Raw genomic sequence first — 20,284 nt, forward strand, 5'->3', positions numbered from 1 at the left:
AAACAAAATAACATCATCAACAACAACAAATGAAGAAGCTTAACTTAAAAAAAAAAACTAGAAAATACAGAAAGTAGAAAGAAGGTGAAAAAATTACCTATAACCTCACTACCCACTGATAGCTTTGATGGGTGTTTTGGCATTTTTTTTTTAATTTTCTTTTAGTATTTTAGCAACACATGTTTTTACATAGTTGAGATCATACTGTATATAAAACTCACTTAAATAATTTCTTTTCTAAGGAACCGCACAAAGCACAAAGTTAAAGAAATCCCAAATTTCCAACTCTTCCAAATTTCTGTACTACTCCATCATCTCTAATATCAACTACTCTCCCTCCTGTCTTTGGGTTCTATAATTCACTACAGGATCTCATAGAATTCATGAACCATATCAAGGAAGTGGCTCATGCAGTTGGAATAATGGACCCTTTAGGAATCTAGGAAGTGGAGTAGTAATTAAGAGCTATGGCTACTAACCTAAAGGTCAGTAGTTGGAATCCACCAGGCACTCCTTGGATACTCTACGGGGCAGTTCTACTCTGTCCTATAAGGCCACTATGAGTCAGAATTGACTCAACCACTATGGGTTTTTGGTTTGGGGATCTAAGGAAAAAGTCTACGACGTAGAAAAATGCACATGCAAAAATTTTCCATACACTTGGAAGTTCCATCTACAGCTACTATGAGTCCAAAATCTAGTCATATACTACATACAAAACAATATGCATAGCTTGATAAATAATTTCATGCTACTGCATTTCATTGCCATATTCCCAGATTCTTTGGAGGAAAGGGCAAAAAATGCATACAAATTAAAGTCTTTTGGGGTTCTGAACTGGTATTGTGTCTGTTCAGGATATTTTTTTTTCTTTTTTTATTGTGTGTTCAGGATATTTCTGAAATATAAATTCCGTGTTTCCCCCAACGTATGGTTAATAATTGAAACAGGAAAGGAGAAAGTTGAAGCAATTGCTAAATTAATTGAAACATTGGCATCCCTCACCCCTCAGGCTCAAGTAGATTCCAAGAAAATAAGTACAATGACAATGCAACTCATTTCACTTCAAAATAATTATATTATTATAACTAACTTTTATTAAATATTTAGTATGTGCCACTATTCTAAGTGTGTTTTTTTTCATGTACCAAGTATTGAACTGTAAACATTTTATATGATTTATTTTATTAATCCTCATCACCACCTGTCGTGGATTGAATTGTGTATCCCAAAAATATGTGTCAACCTGGCTAGGCCATGATTCCCGGTATTGTGTAGCTATCCACCATTTTGTGATTTGATATGATTTTCCTATGTGTTGTAAATCCTACCCCTGTGATGTTAATGGGGGCCCTGGTGGCACAGTGGTTAAGAGCTAAGGCTGCTAACCAAAAGGTCAGCAATTCAGATCCACCAGCTGTTCCTTGGAAACCCGATGGGGCAGTTCTTCTCCGTCCTATTGGGTCACTATGGAATCAAAGGCATCGGGTTTGGTTTGTTTGGTTTTATGATGTTAATAGTGCAGGATTAGAGGCAGTTATGTTAATGAGGCAGGACTCTTTTGAGATATAAAAAAAGAGAAGCAAGCAGAGAGACAGGGGAACCTCACACCACCAAGAAACAGGAGCCAGGAGAATCGGGTGTCCTCTGGATCCAGGGTTCCTTGCACTGAGAAGCTCCTCCACCGAGAAGACTGGAAGATTGATGACAAGGACCTTCCCTCAGAGCTGACAGAGAGAGAAAGCCTTCCCCTGGAGCTGGCACCCTGAATTTCGACTTGTAGCCTTCTAGACTGTGAGACTTAACCACTACTCCACTTCCTAGATTCCTAAAGCATCTATTATTCCAATAGGTTAAGATTTACTTTTCTAAACCAATTTCTTCCTTTTAATTTGAATTAGGTAATTTATTATTTTTTTACTTACTACACATTCTTTATACCTTGTTACTCCAAGTGTGATCCATGGAGCAGCAGCACTGGCATCACCTAAAAACATGTTAGACATGAAGACTCTCAGGCCCTATCTCAGACCAACTGAATCAGGGTCTGTATTTTAACAAGATCCCCAAGTGATTCTATGCACACTTAAAGTTTGAGATGTGCTACCTTTCAGTAAAATCAGAAGATACAGTCAAGCAAAAAGAAAATAAAACATGCCTACAATACCATCCAATTAGTGATAGACACTTAACACAATGGCATATAAAACTCTTTCAAACCCTCCTATACATATTTATTTCCAAAAATGGAACCTTACTGAACATACGGTTTTGTAAACCACTTTTTTCACTCAATGATGCATTGTGAATGTTAACATGTGAACAAATACATTTAAACATTTTTAAAAGTTAAGTGGTCATTTTTAATGACCAATTTATATTTAATTATATGTGGATTATTTAATCTCTTTCTTGGTGGTAATTTAGGGAATATTTATCTTTTTACTTAAAAAAAAAAAAAGCCCTTGTGTGATGAACGTTCTTGTAATACAGGGCTTATTATTATAGCCTTGTTCGAATCCTAACACTGTCACTTACTAGCTGTGTGACTTCAGGCAGGTTACTTCTCTGCGCTTCAGTTTCCTCATCTGTAAAATGGGCATAATAGGGGCATATACCTCATAGGGTTGATTTGAAGATTAAAATAGATGATTCACGTAAAGATCTTAGAATTGTACCTGGCACACTTTAAGTTCTCAATAAATGTCACCAAATATTATTGATCTTTATGAACACTCCTAATTTTTCTTTTTAATGACAAGATGATAAGAAAACTTAGGTCATCCAGCTAGTAACATAGGCAGAGGCAGGCAGGACTGGATTTCCTTTTAAAATTATTCCGCCCTTACTATCCCTATGGAGTAGAGCCCCCAGCAAGTTCTGGAACTTATATTGTAATAATTTTTCTTTGCTGCTAAAAAAAAAAAATTTTAATGCGACAGAGTCAAACTGCCCCATAGAGTTTTCTTGGCTGGGGCCGCTTGGGGGATTTAGAACCTTTAAGACTTATGGTTAAGCAGTCGAGCATTTAATCGTTGCACCACCAGAGCTCCCTACGTGTAGAATATCAAGCCCATTCCCGTCATGTCGATTCGGACTCATAGCGACCCTATGAGTGGAATAGGAAAGGGGACATAGTCCTGGTTTAAGCTTCAGCCAACCAAGACGATACTCGATTTTCCTGGGAATGGGGCAACAGAAAGTACGGTTTCTATGGTTACGGATCTGGCCGCTTCCAGGGTCCCACCTACAAGTACTGAGCAAGCGCATACCCTGATTTCCACAACGGACGCCTCTGCCTTAGATGAGGAAGCCCCTCCCTCCTCTTCCTGCCCCTAGCCTATCGCCTTCTTTCTTTGCCCTTCCATGCGCTTTGGTGCCTGTGACGCAGTTTTCGCGCGTCCGCGTCGTTTGGAGCTGCGACGCTGAACATGGCGTGTTCCTAGAAGCGGCTTTCGACATCAGTAGGCGGCGGCGTGTGGACTAGAAGCGCGGGGCGTGGGACCAACCGACGCCGCTTCGTGTTCGGGAGTAGGAGCAGGAGAGCCGGGCCATTCCGGACCGAATCAAACGGTGAGGCCCCGGCCTGACAGTCCCCGAGCGCACGCGAGCGGAAGGGAGGAGTGGGTTGGGCAGCGGAGACCCGAGGAACGTGGGGCTATCGGGGACAAGGGATAGCAGTGGCGAGGCGAGGGCGGCCTGCAGGCGTGGCTTTCTGCATAACCGTAGGAACCTCTGGGAGCTGGGCGCGCACCGAGTGAGCCCGGGGTGGAGAAGCATGGCCGCGGAGGAATAGGGCGCTGGGAGGCAAGGACCGTGTGCCAAGATGAGGAGAGCGGAGGATACCCATTGGGGCTCCGGTTGCGGGCCAGGATGATGCATTTGCTCTTGCGGGATAGGTAGTGCAGATTTTGAGAGAACGTGATGGTCTGTAGTGTAAAACCAGTGGGTTTTTTTTTTTTTTTTGGCTTATATGACACTGTAATGGCAATTCTGTGAAAGCTTTAAGCGTTATACCCTTCCCTTGTTATTAATGGAAAAGTAAAGAAAGGTACATATGAGAGGAGCTTCATGCTGAGGTATGGTCGCCAACGCTCAAGCCCAGCGACTCCTTGCAGTTTTATATTTGGGGGTATTTCATGCAGTAAATACGTTTTGAGGTCTTTTGCATTTGTTATTTTTCTCCATTTTATGACATGGTGGGTGAGGGATTTACCTTTCTTATCTCAAAGTGATTTGACTAAATTGCTAGAATTGGTAAATTGCCTGCTGGTGCTAAGGTGGCACATGACATACTTCCCCCATTCCCGTTTTAAAGGAACTCATTTCTAGTGTGGTCAACAACAACAAAACTAAACCCATTGCTCTTAAGTCAATTCCAACTCCTAGTGACCCTGTGAGTGGAATAGAACTGTCCCATATGTTTCCCAAGCCTGTAAATCTTTACAGAAACAAGACTGCTGGATCTTTCTCCCACAGAGCGACTGGTGAGTTCAGACTGCTGCCAGAAAGTCAGCGCTTAACTGCTGTGCCATCAGGCCTCCTCTCCAGTATGACCAAAAAACAAAACAAAAAACCAAAAAAAAACCATTGCCATCAAGTCAATTTCAGCTCATTGTGACCCTTTAAGACAGAGTAGAACTGCCTCATAGGGTTTCCAGGGCTGCAGTCTTTGTGGAGAATACCTGGTGGCATACTGGTCAAGAGCTTGGCTGCTAATCAGAAAGTTGACCGTTCAGATCCATGAGCTACTCCTGGGAAATCCCTTAGGGCAGTTGTACTCTGTTCTGTAGGGTCCCTATGAGTCAGAATTGACTCCATGGCAATGGGTTAATCTTTACAGAAGCAGATCACCATATCTTTCTTCTGCAGAGTGGCTGGTGGATTCCAACAGCTGACCTTTTGGTTAGCTTCTGAGCACTGTAATCACAAGGGCTCCTTTCTAGGGCAGTAGTGCCCTTGAAATTTGGTTATTTTTCGGGAGGGAGTAAGCAAGAGCACTTTACTGCAATAATATATATATATTTTTTTTCTTGGGTAAGGCAGCTCCTCTATTTTCACGTTATTTCAAACTTCTCTGTTTAGTGCAGAGGCTTCAGGTTAAGGAGAGTGACTCTGCTTTCTGAGACATCCATTGCATCAGATCTTTTCTGACATCTTTCTTCACTGAGGAAGATTTATGTGAAATTAGAATGAGAATTTCCTTTCCTTTTTGCTATAGGATTGTAATTCTTCCCCTGGAACCTAGCACAGGGAATACTGCAAACGGTTTAATTATAGCTGTGGTTTGTGGCCATGCACTAATTGCCCTAGGACAGGGACCTGTCTTTGCCCTACTTTCCGTGCCTAAAGCAGAAGAAATTTTTTACCGTAAACATTTTGAGTGGAAGTTCTGTTATAACAAATACGTAAAGATTATTTTGTAATTAATATAAAAATATTTAGATTTTATGACAGTATATATGTATTTGCATTCAGGACCAAACTAGAATGTAGAATAATCCTGGTGGACATGTGGCAGTTCAAATATACTGAAGATTTTTCCAGAAATATGCATATTTCAGAGATAAAAATATTTCTGTTTTGGGAAAGCTGATTTGTTTAAGGGAAACCCTGGTGAGCTACGGCTTGCAAATCAAAAGGTCATCAGCGTGAATCCCCCAGGCGCTCCTTGGAAACCCTTTGGGACAGTTCTGCCCTGTCTTACAGGGTTGCTGTGTAATGGAATCGACTCGACTGGCAGTGGATTTGGTTTGGTTTGGTAATTTAGGATTTTAACCTTTGTATGTATGTGCATATGTGTTCCCAAGTGTGTGTTCTCATTCCTCTGAATTTAGTGTTACTAATGGTGATAATGATTTTTCCCCCTTTATTTGTACCAAATGGGCATTATAGTTAATTTCAGCACGGTAAGACACATTTAGTGCACGTGCGAGCCTGGTGGGTCTTTGACTTTCTAAATATCAGGCTAATTACAGATAAGCACACAATTATAAACTTTGTGTGGCTAGTAACTGCTCCTATTTTCCATGATGGCTATTAACCTACTGTCTTCCCTCCTTACTCTCCATGATAATATTATCTTCTTCACAGAGAAAATGCATTGGGTGGGAATTTCATTGCTTTCTCTCCTCTTTCACCTGCGAACATGTCTTCCTCTACGTGTCTGTCTCTTAATTGTGCTTCAGGTTTTTTCTCCTCAGTGACGAATTTTCCTCAGTTACCTCTTTTTCAGTTTCAACTGGCACTAGGCAGAATTTAAACATATGTAAGCCTCTCATAAGGAGCCCTGGTGGTGCAATGGTTAAGCACTCAGATGGTAGCCGAAGGGTTGGTGATTCGAACCCACCAACTGCTCCATGGGCGAAAGACGTGGCAGTTGGCTTCTGTAAAGATGGCAGCCTTGGAAACCCTATGGGGCAGTTCTCTGTCCTGTAGGGTCGCGATGAGTTGGAATCGACTCGGTGGCAGTGGGTTTGGTTTTTGGCTTAAACCTCTCGTGTCGAATACCCTCTCCCTCCCTTTTCAGGTTGTTTTATGATTTACAGTAAAACCTGCTAAAGCTGGACATGTGTAAGGCAGAAACCTGTTGAGAAGGAAAATGCAAATATTTTCCAGTAAAATGAGTGATAGAAAAGTGGTAAGAATGCACACTGTCAAAGGTGGAAAACTTATGAGACCCGGAAAAACAAGGCAGTCTGGTCAAGTTCTAGCTCTCACAAATTTCACTGTAATTTTCTTAAGTTTCATGAAAGAGTTATCTGCGTTCATTTTCTCCATATCCCTTATTATTCTTTTTTCAGTATATTGCGGTCTGCTGGTCCCCTGAAGTCACTGAATTTGGTGGGGTGGTGATCACTGTTGACCATTTGACATTTTTGGCCACTGGATCCCTCTTGAAATTCTCTTCTTTAGCTTCTAGGGTACCATCTTTTCTTTATTACTGCCTATGTCTTGCCTAACCTTTTCTTTTCTTATCTTTTTTCTTTAACTGCTTCATTCTGGGATTCTGTCTTCTGTTCTCTTCCCACTGCCTACTCTCCTTAAATGGTCTCATCTCTGGTGACTTCAGCTGCTCTTTCTATTTCAATGGCTCTCAAATCTCTGTCTCTTTAACACAGATTGTTTTTCAACTCCGACTTGTTGTGGTTGTGTTAAGATACCTTAAACTTATATCAAAAAAATTATATTTCTCTCCCTTCCTGAAGTTGCTTCTCTTCCTCCTGTGATCCAAGCACCAATCAGTTGGAGACACCAAGAGCCTTAAAACTCTTTCCACTTATTACCCTTGTGTGCCATCCTTATCCTTAAGTATCTAACTACAGGGAAACCTGTGAGAGCTGGAACTCAACAGGACTGCCTTGTTTTTCGGGGCTCACAAGTTTTCTGCCTCTGATAGGGTGCAGTCTGTCGATTTCTGTTAGGGGAAAATATTTGAGTTTTCCTTCTCTGACAAGTTTTTGCTTTACACAGATCCCAGCTTCCACAGCTTTTACTGTGTTTACCAAATCTTGGCTATTTCACCTGCTTTTTCACTGCTGCTACTACCTTGGTTCATATTATCATTTATTATCTGGATTTTTGTGTAAACTGCCTAGATGATTTCCCTGCTTCCAAGGATGTTTACCACCCCTCCCACCCTGTCTTTTTCTGTAGGCAGACCGTGGTGTTCTGTAGTCCATGCAAACCTTCAGATTAAAATCCAAACCACCTAGCGTTAAAAATAAGGACCTTAGTTTTCTGAACCTTGCTTGCTTTCTCTTTTCACCTGCCTCACATTCTCGGGTCATGCCAAACTATTTACAGCCCTCATAAATGGTAGGATATTCTGAAAAATTCAAACTTTTATGTGTTGTTATACCATCTGCCTACAGTGTACCCACTGCTTGTCTGACAAACCCCCATAATGCACTTATCTGGATAACTCCTACTGAACTTCCAGGACTCATCTCAGTGCTACCTTCTTCCGCTCTGGGAACTCTTCCCTAGCTTCCCTAGGGTGAGTTAGGTCCTCATCTTATGTTTTTCCAAAAGCAGCTTATTGTAGCCTTTGTACTGTACTGTAATTATAGTTTTTCCTTGTCTTTTTTTCCTTTCTAGACATGAATGCAAAGACTCCCTTATTTATTTTTGTATCTCTCAGAATAGTACCTGGCTAATAGAAGCTGCTTTATTGAATACTGTGAATGCAAGTTGAATATCCAGAGTTAACGATAAAGGTGGAATGTTAGACTGAGGTGAAGGTTAGATGGAGTAGTCTTGGAAAGTCAGAGATTTGGGTGCTTTTTGTGGTGTTACACTCCTGTAAGCAGAGATTGGGATTTATTTATTGAATTTATTTAACAAGTATTTATTCATCACTTTCATATATGCTAAGTTTTATTCTGGGAATATAGCTTTAAATAAATCAAAGTCCCTAGTCTCTGAACAATAAGCACATGTATATTAGAAAGTCGGATAGTTAAAAGTCCTATGTAGAAAAGTTAAGAAGGGTATTAGGACCAGAGAGACTGGTTGAGGGATGAGCTATTTTAGATTGGTAAGGGAACAGTTCTTTGAGTAGTGGACAATTTGAGCAGAGACTGGAAGGAAGTGAATGAACAAGACATGCAGATGTCTATAGGCAAAAGCTTTCCAGCCAGAGGAAACAAATTCAATAAAGAAAGGACCAGACACATTTTACATAGCCGTTTCCCTAAAATGGACACGTTGTCTCTAACTCTGTCTTAACTACCGACAATAAAGATGACTACTCTTACCCTTGTCTCTTTGTAAGTCTCTGTAGGAGTTTTTTTGGTTATAGCACCTGAAGTGGAACTACTGGATCATAGGGTGTGTACATCTTGTTGTTAGGTGCTTTCGAGTAGATTTCAACTCTCAGTGACCCTATGTACTACGGAATGAAACACCACCTAGTCCCGTCCCATGTTCACAATTGTACTTGAGCCCATTGTTGCAGCCACTGTGTCAGTCCATCTTGTTAGGCTCTTCCTCTTTTTCGTTGACCCTGTACTTTACCAAGCACAATGTCCTTCTCCAGGGGCTGATCCCTCTTGATAACATGTCCAAAGTATGTAAGATATAGTCTCACCATCCTTGCCTCTAAGGGGCATCCTGGTTGTACTTCTTCCAAGACAGATTTGTTTGTTCTTTTGGCACTCTGTGATATTCTTCGCCAACACCACAATTCAAAGGCATCAATGATTCTATTTTCCTTATTCATTGTCCAGCTTTCACATGCATATGATGCGATTGAAAATACCATGGCTTGGATCAGGAGCACCTTAGTCCTCAAGGTAACATCTTTCCATTTCAACATTTTGAAGAGGCCTTTCACGGCAGATTTGCCCAACGCAATGCATCTCTTGACTTCTGCTTCCATGGGTGTTGATTGTGGATCCAAGTAAAATGAAATCCTTGACACCGTCAGTCTTTTCTCCGTTTATCGTGATGTTGCTCATTGGTCCAGTTGTGAGGATTTTGTTTTATTTTGAGGTGTAATCCATACTGAAGGCTACTGTCTTTGATTTTCATCAGTAAGTGCATTAAGTCCTCTTCACTTTCAGCAAGCAAGTTTGTGTCGTCTGCATAATGCAGGTTGTTAATGAATCTTCCTCCAATCCTGATGCCCTGTTCTTCATACAGCCCAGCTTGTATTATTTGCTCAGTATGCGGATTGAATAGGTATGATGAAAGGATACAACCCTGGCGCACACCTTTCCTGTCTTTAAACCAATCAGTATCCCCTTGTTCTGCCTGAACAACTGCCTCTTGATCTATGTACAGGTTCCTCATGAGCACAATTAAGTGTTCTGGAATTCCCATTCTTTGCAGTGTTACCTGTAATTTGTTATGATCCACACAGTTGAATGCCTTTACATAGTCAGTAAAACACACGTAAACACCTTTCTGGTATTCTCTGCTTTCAGCCAGGATCCATCTGGCATCAGCAGCGATACCCCTGGTTCCACGTTCTTTTCTGAATCTGGCCTGAGTTTCTGTCAGTTCCCTGTCAATACATTGCTACAGCTGCTTTTGAATGATCTTCAGCAAAATTTTATTTGCATGTGATATTAATGATATTGTTCGATAATCTCCGCATTTGGTTGGATCACCTTTCTTGGGAATAGGGATAAATATGGATCTCTTCCCAGGTAGCTGTCTTCCAGATCTCCTGGCGCAGAAGAGTGAGTGCTTCCAGCACTGCATCTGTTTGTTGAAACATCTCAGATGATATTCCGTCAATTCCTGGAGCCTTGTATGCCTTCAGTGTAGCTTGGACTTCTTTCTTCAGTACCATCAGTTCTTGATCATATGCTGCCTCTTGAAATGGCTGAACGTTGACCAATTCTTTTTGGTATAATGACCCTGTGTGTTTTTTCCATTTTCTTTTGATGCTTCCTGCGTCGTTTAACATTTTCCCCATGGAATTCTTCACTATTGCAGCCTGAGGCTTGAATTTTTTCTTCAGTTCTTTCAGCTTGAGAAATTCCAGACGTGTTCTTCCGTTTTGGTTTTCTTTCTCCAGCTTTTGAACATGTCATTATAATACTTTGTCTTCTCGAGCCACCCTTTGAAAGCTTGTGTTCACTTCTTTTACTTCATCATTTCTTCCTTTTGCTTTAGCTACTTAACGTTCAAGAACAAGTTTCAGTGTCTCTTCTGACATCCATTTTGGTCTTTTCCTTCTTTCTTGTCTTTTTAATGACCTCTTTTTTTATGGATGATATCCTTAATGTCATTCCACAACTCGTCTGGTCTTCAGTCGTCAGTGTTCAACGTATCAAATCTATTCTTGAGATGGTCTATAAATTCAGGTGGGATATACTCAAGGTCATACTTTAGCTCTTGTGGACTTGTTCTCATTTTCTTCAGTTTCCAACTTGAACTTGCACTTGAGCAATTGATGCTCTGTTCCGCAGTTGGCCCCGGCCTTGTTCTGACTGATGATATTAAGCTTTTCCATCCTCTCTTCCCACAGATGTTGTCAGTTTGATTCCTGTGTATTCCATCTGGTGAGGTCCACATATATAGTCGCTGTTTATGGTGGTAAAAAAAGTATTTGCAATGAAGAAGTTGTTGGTCTTGCAAAATTCTGTCATTCAATCTTCGGCATGTTTCTGTCACCAAGGCCATATTTTCCAACTACTTTTCCTTCTTTGTTTCCAACTTTTGCGTTCCAATCACCAGAAATTATCAGTGCGTCCTGATCGTGTGTTTGATCAATTTCAGACTGCAGCAGCTGGTAAAAATCTTCAGTTTCTTCATCTGTGGCCTTAGTGGTTGGGGCGTAAATTTGAGTAATGGTCTTATTAACTGGTCGTCCTTGTTGGTGTGTGGATATTATCCTATCACTGACAGCATTGTACTTCAGGATAGATCTTGAAATGTTCTTTTTGACAATGAATGCAACGCTATTCCTCTTCAATTTGTCATTCCTGGCATAGTCGACCATATGATTGTCTGATTCAGAATGCCCAATGCAAGTCCATTTTAGCTCACTAATGCCTAGGATATCGATCTTTATGGGTTCCATTTCATTTTTGATGATTTCCAGTTTTCCTTGATTCATACTTCGTATATTCCAGGTTCCAATTATTACTGGATGTTTGCAGCTGTTTCTTCTCATTTTGAGTCGTGCCATATTAGCAAATGAAGGTCCCGAAAGCTCGACTTCATCTACATCTTTAAGGTCAACTCTACTTTGAGGAGGCAGCTCTCCCCAGTTGTCTTTTGAGTACCTTCCAACCTGGGGGGCTCATCTTCCGGCAGTACATCTGACAGTGTTCCGCTGCTATTCATAAGGTTTTCACTGGCTTATTTTTTTCAGAAGTAGACTGCCAGGTCCTTCTTTCTAGTCTGTGTTAGTCTGGAAACTCAGCTGAAACCTGGGTGACCCTGCTGGTGTCTGAATACCTGTGGCGTAGCTTCCAGCATCACAGCAACATGCAAGCCCCCACAGTATGACAAACTGCTAGACATATGGGAGGATATGTACGTATATTTACTTAATGTCATTACAGATGGCAAGAGCGCTCTCCAAATTGGTTGTACCAGTATATACGCCTTGCAGCAATGCCTAAGTGTTTCTGTTTCCATGTATCCTTGGCAGCACTGAATATTGTTATAAAGTCAATGACTGTCTAGGTGAACTCTCTCTACAAGAATTAGATTCTTCTAAGATAAAGCGTTATAGACGGTGATGTCCTGGACCAGTAATTAAACTACCAATCAAAGAAGATTATATTTGGAGAGGACTGATGATCGTGTGCCCCGATGATCAGGAGCCCGGGTGGCACACTGGTTAAGGGCTTGCCTGCTCACCTAAAGGTCAGCGGTTCGAACTCACCAGCCACTCTGCGGGAGAAAGATATGGCAGTCTGCTTCCATAAAGGTTACAGCCTTGGAAACCCTGTGGGGCCAGTTCTCTTATAGGGTCGCTGTGTGTCAGAGTTGACGCAATGGCAGTAGGTTTTTTGGTTTAGATGATCATGTGTTTAACACTTAAACTTATCAAAAGGTTTTGACTAAACTTTGATTAGTTCTAGTCTGTTAGTTTAGGCTGTAGGTATTATTTTGGTTCAAAGAACAATGTCTTGCTCAAAATCAGGCTTCAAACTTCTATCTCTTTGTTTTCACCAGAGAAGGAACTTTAACAGTGATAAGCATAACTGACGTTCTCTAATAGTTTTTATACAGATGTGTATTTCTGTGTTTCAGCTAAAGAGGGTGGTGGTAACATTAGTTGGGGCCTCACAGATGGGCACTTCTGGGTTGGGGTCACTGTTGTTTAGGATAAGGTCCTTAACTTTTCCTGCTAGCCCAGGCACAATCAGCCTTGGAGGACTTTCATGTCTACCCAACAGGCAAGACACTTAATAGCAATTTATCAATGCCATTTTACTAATAACTCAGCAAGACCCAAATACTAAGGTTTATTAGAGCGTACTTCTCTTGCAGCAGCCTTCTGCCCTGTTGACTATCTTCTTACATGTTCTGTAATTGACCCATTTATTTGTTTGCCTCTACCCACTAGAATAGAAGCTCCATAAGGTCATGAGTTTTTATCTTTTTAGTTCATGGATGTATCTCAAATGCTGTACGGTGTCTGGCATTTGTAATTTTTTAATAAAAATTTGTTGAATGAATGAATGTAGAAAAAATTACAGGCCAAGTAAGTGTTGGAAGGTTGATTGGTGAGTACAGGATTAGAACAAAGGGAGTTAGTTAAGCCCAGTGGAAAGTATTGTTAAATTTTGTTGGCTCGATGTATCCCATTTTACCGAATGGACTGTTCATCCATTGATTGATCTACTCATTTTTATCATTTCAACGTTCCATTATTTTTGGAATATCTTGTGGATATTTTTTTCTGTGATATAATTCGTATTCTTTCTAGGAGGATTGTTTCTTTGACTTCTTTCTGTCTCACCTTTTCTAAGTCTGCTTTTCACCCTTAGAAATTACAATTTACCGTATTGCTGTGTTTACTTAATGGGACATTATTGAACATTTGCTCCGTCCCTGACACTCTGCTCGGCACAGGCATATATAGATGAATAAACCCAGTTCTTGCCTTTAAACAGCTCCCAATTTAGTAGATGAGAAACAAGTAAACAAGGTGGTAAGTGTAGTAGTAGAAATGCATACTAGGTGGAATGGTTGCACGGAGGAAGGAGCGCTTTATTATCTGGTGCAGTTAAAGACTTCCAGAGGAGGTGATGCCTGCTGTGAACAGCAGCTTTAGTCACCTCTGTGTCACGGTCCATTAGCTGCCATTTAAAAAGAAAACGCCTTTTATTATGAAAATGTTTAGACATGTACAAAAGTATGTAGAATTATATAATGAACCCCCGTCCATCCATCACCCAGCTTTAACAATTATCAGCTCATAGTTAGTCTTATTTCATCTACCTGTTTCTCCTCTAACTAAATTTGTAGTGGGATCTAGAAGCTTGGTCAGATGCAGATTTATTTATTTTTTCAAGCTGTCGTTCTTTTAAGATTTTGGTTTCTCAAAGTAATAAATGCCCCTTCCTTTAATTTCTAATATGGCAACTTTTATGTTTTGATAATCTATAAACTCTTCCCTGATCTTCTTCACAGAAATTCCTTTCTTTCTTGTTTTTGACATGTTGTTTTTCTCTAGTTTGATTTTGCCTCCAAGCAGTTTAGCAATTTTATAATATCTCTATTTCATAATTCCTCAAAAATATATTTTCTGCCTCTTTTTCTTCTCTTTTAGGCTTTGTTTATAGATCATGATTTGACTTACAGGAATGTGACCATCTTTGAAAAAGATGGTGTCTTTCTCTCCTGTCCCGGTGGAAATGTTCTACGCTAATACATTGCAAGGAAACCCTGGTGGCATAGTAGTTAAGTGCTATGGCTGCTAACCAAGAGGTTGGCAGTTCAAATCCACCAGGCGCTCCTTGGAAGCTATTGGGCGGTTCTGCTCTGTCCTGTAGGGCCGCTATGAGTTGGAATTGACTTGACGGTAGTGGGTTTGGTTTGGTGGGTTTAATACATGGCAAGCAGGTTACTTCCTTGGTGAGTTATTTGTCCAGTGCCTGTTCTTTCAGGAGAAAAAATGGAGATTCAGAAACCTACTTTCAGGCTTCTAATGTCAGTTTCACATTGACATGCATTTGCCCATTCTTTTTACTCTTTTATCTGAATACTTATCCTTCTTTTTGGAAACCCTGATGGCGTAGTGTTTAAGTGCTATGGCTGCTAACCAAAAGGTTGTTAGTTCGAATCTACCAGGTGCTTCTTGGAAACTAAAGGGGCAGTTCTGCTCTGTCCTATAGGGTTGCTATGAGTCAGAATCGACCCGACGGCAACGGGTTTGGTTTTTTTTCTTACCCTTCTTTGTATGTGGAATACTCAATGCTTTCTTCACTATGGGGATTCCATTCTCCTCATAGCACTCTGCCTGCTCCTATTTCAGTTTCACAGTCTCCTTTGTGCTAAAATGTTGCTTACATTACAATTTCTTAAATTCCCTCATGTATGTTTTGAGTAAAGCTCAAAACCACATTCCAGTCTACATTTCACATTGTCTTTTCTATAGAGTAGCATTTAACTATAAGAGTGGTTGCAGTGCTGCAAGGAAATTCCTTGGTAGTCATGTTTTGCCTCAAGGTAGGGTTTTAATTTTCATCTTTTGAATCTCGCCTTCCTTGCATTGCATTATTCTTTAGGCTCCCGTTTATTTCTTCCCCTCAGAAATGCTATTCTCAGCATTCTTTGCCCAAACCTATTTAACCCTGAAAACCCTTGCTACATTTCTAGGTGTCCTGGTGAAGTGGTCAATGAGAATTCCAGCACTCCCCTTTCTCCTCACTCCTTGAAGAGGAAAGGATCCTAGGGAACTATTCTTTGAGATGTGATACTCACTTCTTGCCATCAGGTGGCACTGCAGATATTTTCCTTTAGTTTTATAACTTTAGGAATTGTAGACTTAATAGTACATTATGTGGTGAAGAAACAAGTTGATGTGGGAACTGTTGTGGAGTTGACTTAAAGATGAAATTAAATACATTACTGCTAACATAAAATTTTATTTTTCTTTTATGTGATGCATATGTATTGCGTATAATATGGGAAGCTTAAATGAAAGAAAATCATCAGTAAATTAGAATTTGTCGTTTGATTTTTTTCCCATACTGTTTGTTAACTGTTCTAAACTGTTGTCTTCATAAACACCAAGTAATAAGAATATTAAGTGCCTTTCAGAGATGACACTTTGCCATTGACTGCAACTCTTAGAGTCCCCTGGGTGAGGAAAATTGTCTTTTGGTAAACATTTCCATCACAGATCGAGGTGATGTGGTAGACCTCTTGCTGCTTTGCTCAGGGTATCTACCCTTACCGCTGATGACCATGTTTGTAATTTTTTCTGCTGAACTCGATGATGTGCAAGTGTGACCTCAATATACGCTTTAACATGGCATATTTTGTTTTTCTCATCATACAGGTAAAATGTGTATGTAACAGGAATCATCATAATCCCTGGGGCTACCTTAACACAACTCTTGCTTATAATGTGAGATTTCGTGCCTATTTTAAAAATATTTTTATTCTTAGGAATTTTTATATTTGTATAATTTTATACATATATTTTATATAATAGTTTTTGTTTTAATATTGTGCATAATCCTGTAATTGCAAAACAGACTTATTTAAGAAAGAGTAGTTTTTAAGTCCTGATTGGATTAGGCACATTTAGGATTGTAGTTTCCAGGTACATTTCTACCACCATACAGGAGTTTGGAGTATGTAAGACAAGGCAGGAAAATAATCTCTTTTCCTTGATGTATATATGTTTATTGTGTATCTTTTCCCAAACTAGACCAGTTTTGTCTTTGACATTGTGGATGAACTGTCATAGGAAATACTTGGGTAGCCCTGATGGTTCTTTAACTTGAGGGCATTTGGAAATACATGGGAGCATCTTTCTTTCTGACAATCCCTTGGAAGTGTTATTGGCATATGGTGTGCACAAACCCAGGGATGAATGCAAGCTCAGGGAAGAGTTTTCCTGCTGAACGTCCATTGTTGAGAAACTCTGACTCGAATCCAAACGTGCTATATGAATTTGAGCCACATTCAAGTCCTTATAGCGTGTTTGGATTCATGTCAGAGTTTCTCAGCAATAGAGGAGCCCTGGTGGTGCAGTGGTTAAGAGCTGGGCTGCTAACCAAAAGGTTGGCAGTTCAAATCCACCAGCCGCTCTTTGCAAAGCCTGTGGGGCAGTTCTCCCCTGTCCTGTAGGGTCGGTATTAGTCAGAATTGACTAGGTGGCAGTGGATTAGTATATTTGGGAGGAGCCTTGGTGGCACAATGGTTAAGTGTTTGGCTGCTAACTGAAAGGTTGGCAGTTCGACCCCACCAGTGGCTTGACAGGAGAAAAGACCTGTCATATGCTCCCGTAAAGATTACCAGCCTGGGAAGCCCTATGGGGCAGTTCTGCTTTGTCCTGTAGGGTCACTATGAATTGGAATCAGCTCAGTGACACACAATATATTTGGAACCATCCTTGGCTTATGACAAAAGTCTTATGTCCTTTATTTTTTAAATTATACTTTAGGTGAAAGTTTACAGCTCAAGTTAATTTCTCATACAAAAATTTATACACATACTGTTATGTCACACTAGTTGCAGTCCATATAATGTGACAGCACACTATCCCTTTCCACCCCAGATTTCCTGTGTCCATTCAACTGGCTCCTGTCCCTTTCTGCCTTTTCATCTTGCTGCTAGACAGGAGCTGCCCATTTAGTTTCGTGTATCTACTTGAACTGAGAAGCGTACTCTTTATGAGTTTTATTTTATGTTTTATAGTCCAGCCTAAGCCTTGTCTGGAAGGTTGGCTTCAGGAATGGTTTCAGTTCTGGGTTAACCGAGGGTCCAGGGGCCATGTCTTTGAGGGTTCCTCTGGTCTCAGTCAGACAATTAAGTCTGTTTTTTTCCTGTGAATTTGAGTTCTGCACCCACTTTTCTCCTGCTCGGTCAGGGACTCTTGTGTTCCCTGTCAGGGTGGTCATTGGTAGTAGCAGGCACCATCTAGTTCTTCTGGTCTCATCCTAATGGAATCTCTGGTTTATGTGGCCCGTTTGTCTCTTGGGCTAATATCTTCCCTTTGTCTTTCAGTGTTCTTCATTCTACTTTGCTCCAGGTTGGGCTGGGACCAATTGATGCATCTTAGATGGCCGCTTGCAAGCTTATTTTAAGACCCTGGACACCACTCCTGAAAGTGGGATGCAGAACATTTTCTTAATAAACTTTCTTATGCCAGTTGACCTAGATGTCCCCCCAAATCATGGTCCCAGACCCCCAGCCATGCTACTCCATCCCTTGAAGTGTTTGGTTATGTTCAGGAAACTTCTAAGCTTTTGCTTTAGTCCAGTTGTGTTGACTTCCCCTGTATTGTGTGTTGTCCTTCCCTTCACCAAGATAATTCTTGTCTACTATCTAGTTAGTGAATTCCCCTGTCCCTCCCTCCCCACCCTCATAACCATCAAAGAATGTTTTCTCCTGTGTTTAAACCTTTCCTTGGTTCTTATAATAGTGGTCTCAAACAATATTTATACTTTTGTGACCAGTAATTTCACTCAGCATGATGCCTTCCAGATTCATCCATGTTGTGAGATGTTTCACAGATTCATCATTGTTCTTTATCATTGTGTGGTATTTCATTGTGTGTGTATTCTGTAATTTGTTTATCCATTCGTCTGTTGATGGGCACCTGGGTTGTTTCCATCTTTTTGCTATTGTGAACAGTGCTGCAGTGAACATGGGCGTGCATATATCTATTCGTGTGACTGCTCTTATTTCTCTAGGATATATTCTGAGGAGTGAGATTGCTGGATCTTATGGTACTTCTGTTTCTAGCTTTTTTTCTTTTTTTATTAAGTTTTATTGAGCTTCAAGTGAACGTTTACAAATTAAGTCAGTCTGTCACATATAAGTTTACATACATCTTACTCCGTACTCCCACTTGCTCTCCCCCTAATGAGTCAGCCCTTCCAGTCTCTCCTTTTGTGACAATTTTGCAAGCTCCCACTCTCTCTATCCTCCCATCCCCCCTCCAGACAGGAGATGCCAACACAATCTCAAGTGTCCACCTGATATCATTAGCTCACTCTTCATCAGCATCTCTCTCCCACCCACTGTCCAGTCCCTTTCATGTCTGATGAGTTGTCTTTGGGGATGGTTCCTGTCCTGTGCCAACAGAAGGTCTGGGGACCATGGCCACCGGGATTCCTCTAGTCTCAGTCAGACCATTAAGTATGGTCTTTTTATGAGAATTTGGGGTCTGCATCCCACTGATCTCCTGCTCCCTCAGGAGTTCTCTGTTGTGCTCCCTGTGAGGGCAGTCATCGATTGTGGCTGGGCACCAACTAGTTCTTCTGGTCTCAGGATGATGTAGGTCTCTGGTTCATGTGGCCTTTTCTGTCTCTTGGGCTCTTAGTTGTCGTGTGACCTTGGTGTTCTTCATTCTCCTTTGCTCCAGGTGGGTTGAGACCAATTGATGCATCTTAGATGGCCGCTTGTTAGCATTTAAGACCCCAGACACCACATTTCAAAGTGGGATGCAGACTGTTTTCATAATATAATTATTTTGCCAATTGACTTAGAAGTCCCCTTAAACCATGGTCCCCAAACCCCCGCCCTTGCTCCGCTGACCTTTGAAGCATTCATTTTATCCCAGAAACTTCTCTGCTATTTCTAGCTTTTTAAGGAAGCGCCAAATCGATTTTCAAAGTGGTTGTACCATTTCACATTCCCACCAGCAGTGTCTAGATGGTCTAGTCTCTCCACAACCTCTCCAACATTTATTATTTTGTGTTTTCTGGATTAGTGCTAGCCTTGTTGGGGTGAGATGGTATCTCATTGTAGTTTTGATTTGCATTTCTCTAATGCTAATGATTGTGAGCATTTCCTCATGTATCTGTTAGCCACCTTAGTGTCTTTGGTTAAGTGCCTGTTCATATCCATTGCCCACTTTTTAATTGGGTCACTTGTGTTTTTGTTGTTGAGGTTTTGCAGTATCGTGCAGATTTTCAAGATTAGACCCTGATCGGATATGTTGTAGCCAAAATTTTTTTCCCAGCCTGTAGGTAATCTTTTTATTCTTTTGGTGTCTTTTCATGAGCATAAGTGTTTGATTTTTAGGAGCCCCCAGTTACCTAATTTCTATACAAACAAAAAGAAAAAAAGAAAAAAAAATTTTTTTTTTGGTATATTGTTAGTTATGGTTCATGTTGTTTATGCCAAGTATTAGGGCTTCTAGCATTGTCCCTATTTTTTCTTCCATGATTTTATTGTTTTAGATTTTATATTTGGGTCTTTGATCCATTTTGAGTTAGTTTTTGTCCATGGTGTGAGGTATGGGTCTTGTTTCATTTTTTTTTGCAGATGCATATCCAGTTATGCCAGAGCCGTTTGTTAAAGATACTGTCTTTTTGCATTTAGCAGACTTTGGGGCTTTGTCAAATATGAGCAGCTCATAGGTGGGTAAATTTACATCTGGATTCTCAATTCTGTTCCACTGGTCTATATATCTGTTCTTGTGCCAGTACCAGGCTGTTTTGAATACTGTGGTGGTCTAATAGGTCCTAAAATCCCATAGTGTGAGGCCTCCCACTTTGTTGTTCTTCTTCATTAACGCTTTACTTCTCCGGGACCTTTTCCCTTTTCATATGAACTCGGCGATTTCTTTATCCATCTCGTTAAAAAAAGTTGCTGGAATTTGGATTGGGATTTCATTGTATCTGTA

The 20,284-nt window shown here is 40.6% G+C and overlaps 1 protein-coding gene across 2 annotated transcripts in view; it reads left to right on the forward strand.

Annotated features, from left to right (window-relative positions):
* Window positions 1-3,393: 3,393 nt before the first annotated feature.
* Window positions 3,394-20,284, forward strand: part of IPO11 (importin 11) — a 244,644-nt gene continuing 227,753 nt past the window's right edge. For both annotated transcript variants that reach the window (XM_049864207.1, XM_049864214.1), the window contains exon 1: window positions 3,394-3,573. The gene's annotated coding sequence lies outside the window, so the exon portion shown is untranslated. The remainder of the gene's footprint in view (window positions 3,574-20,284) is intronic.

The sequence above is a fragment of the Elephas maximus genome, chromosome 2 (genome assembly GCF_024166365.1).
Source record: "Elephas maximus indicus isolate mEleMax1 chromosome 2, mEleMax1 primary haplotype, whole genome shotgun sequence".
NCBI lineage: Eukaryota > Metazoa > Chordata > Mammalia > Proboscidea > Elephantidae > Elephas > Elephas maximus.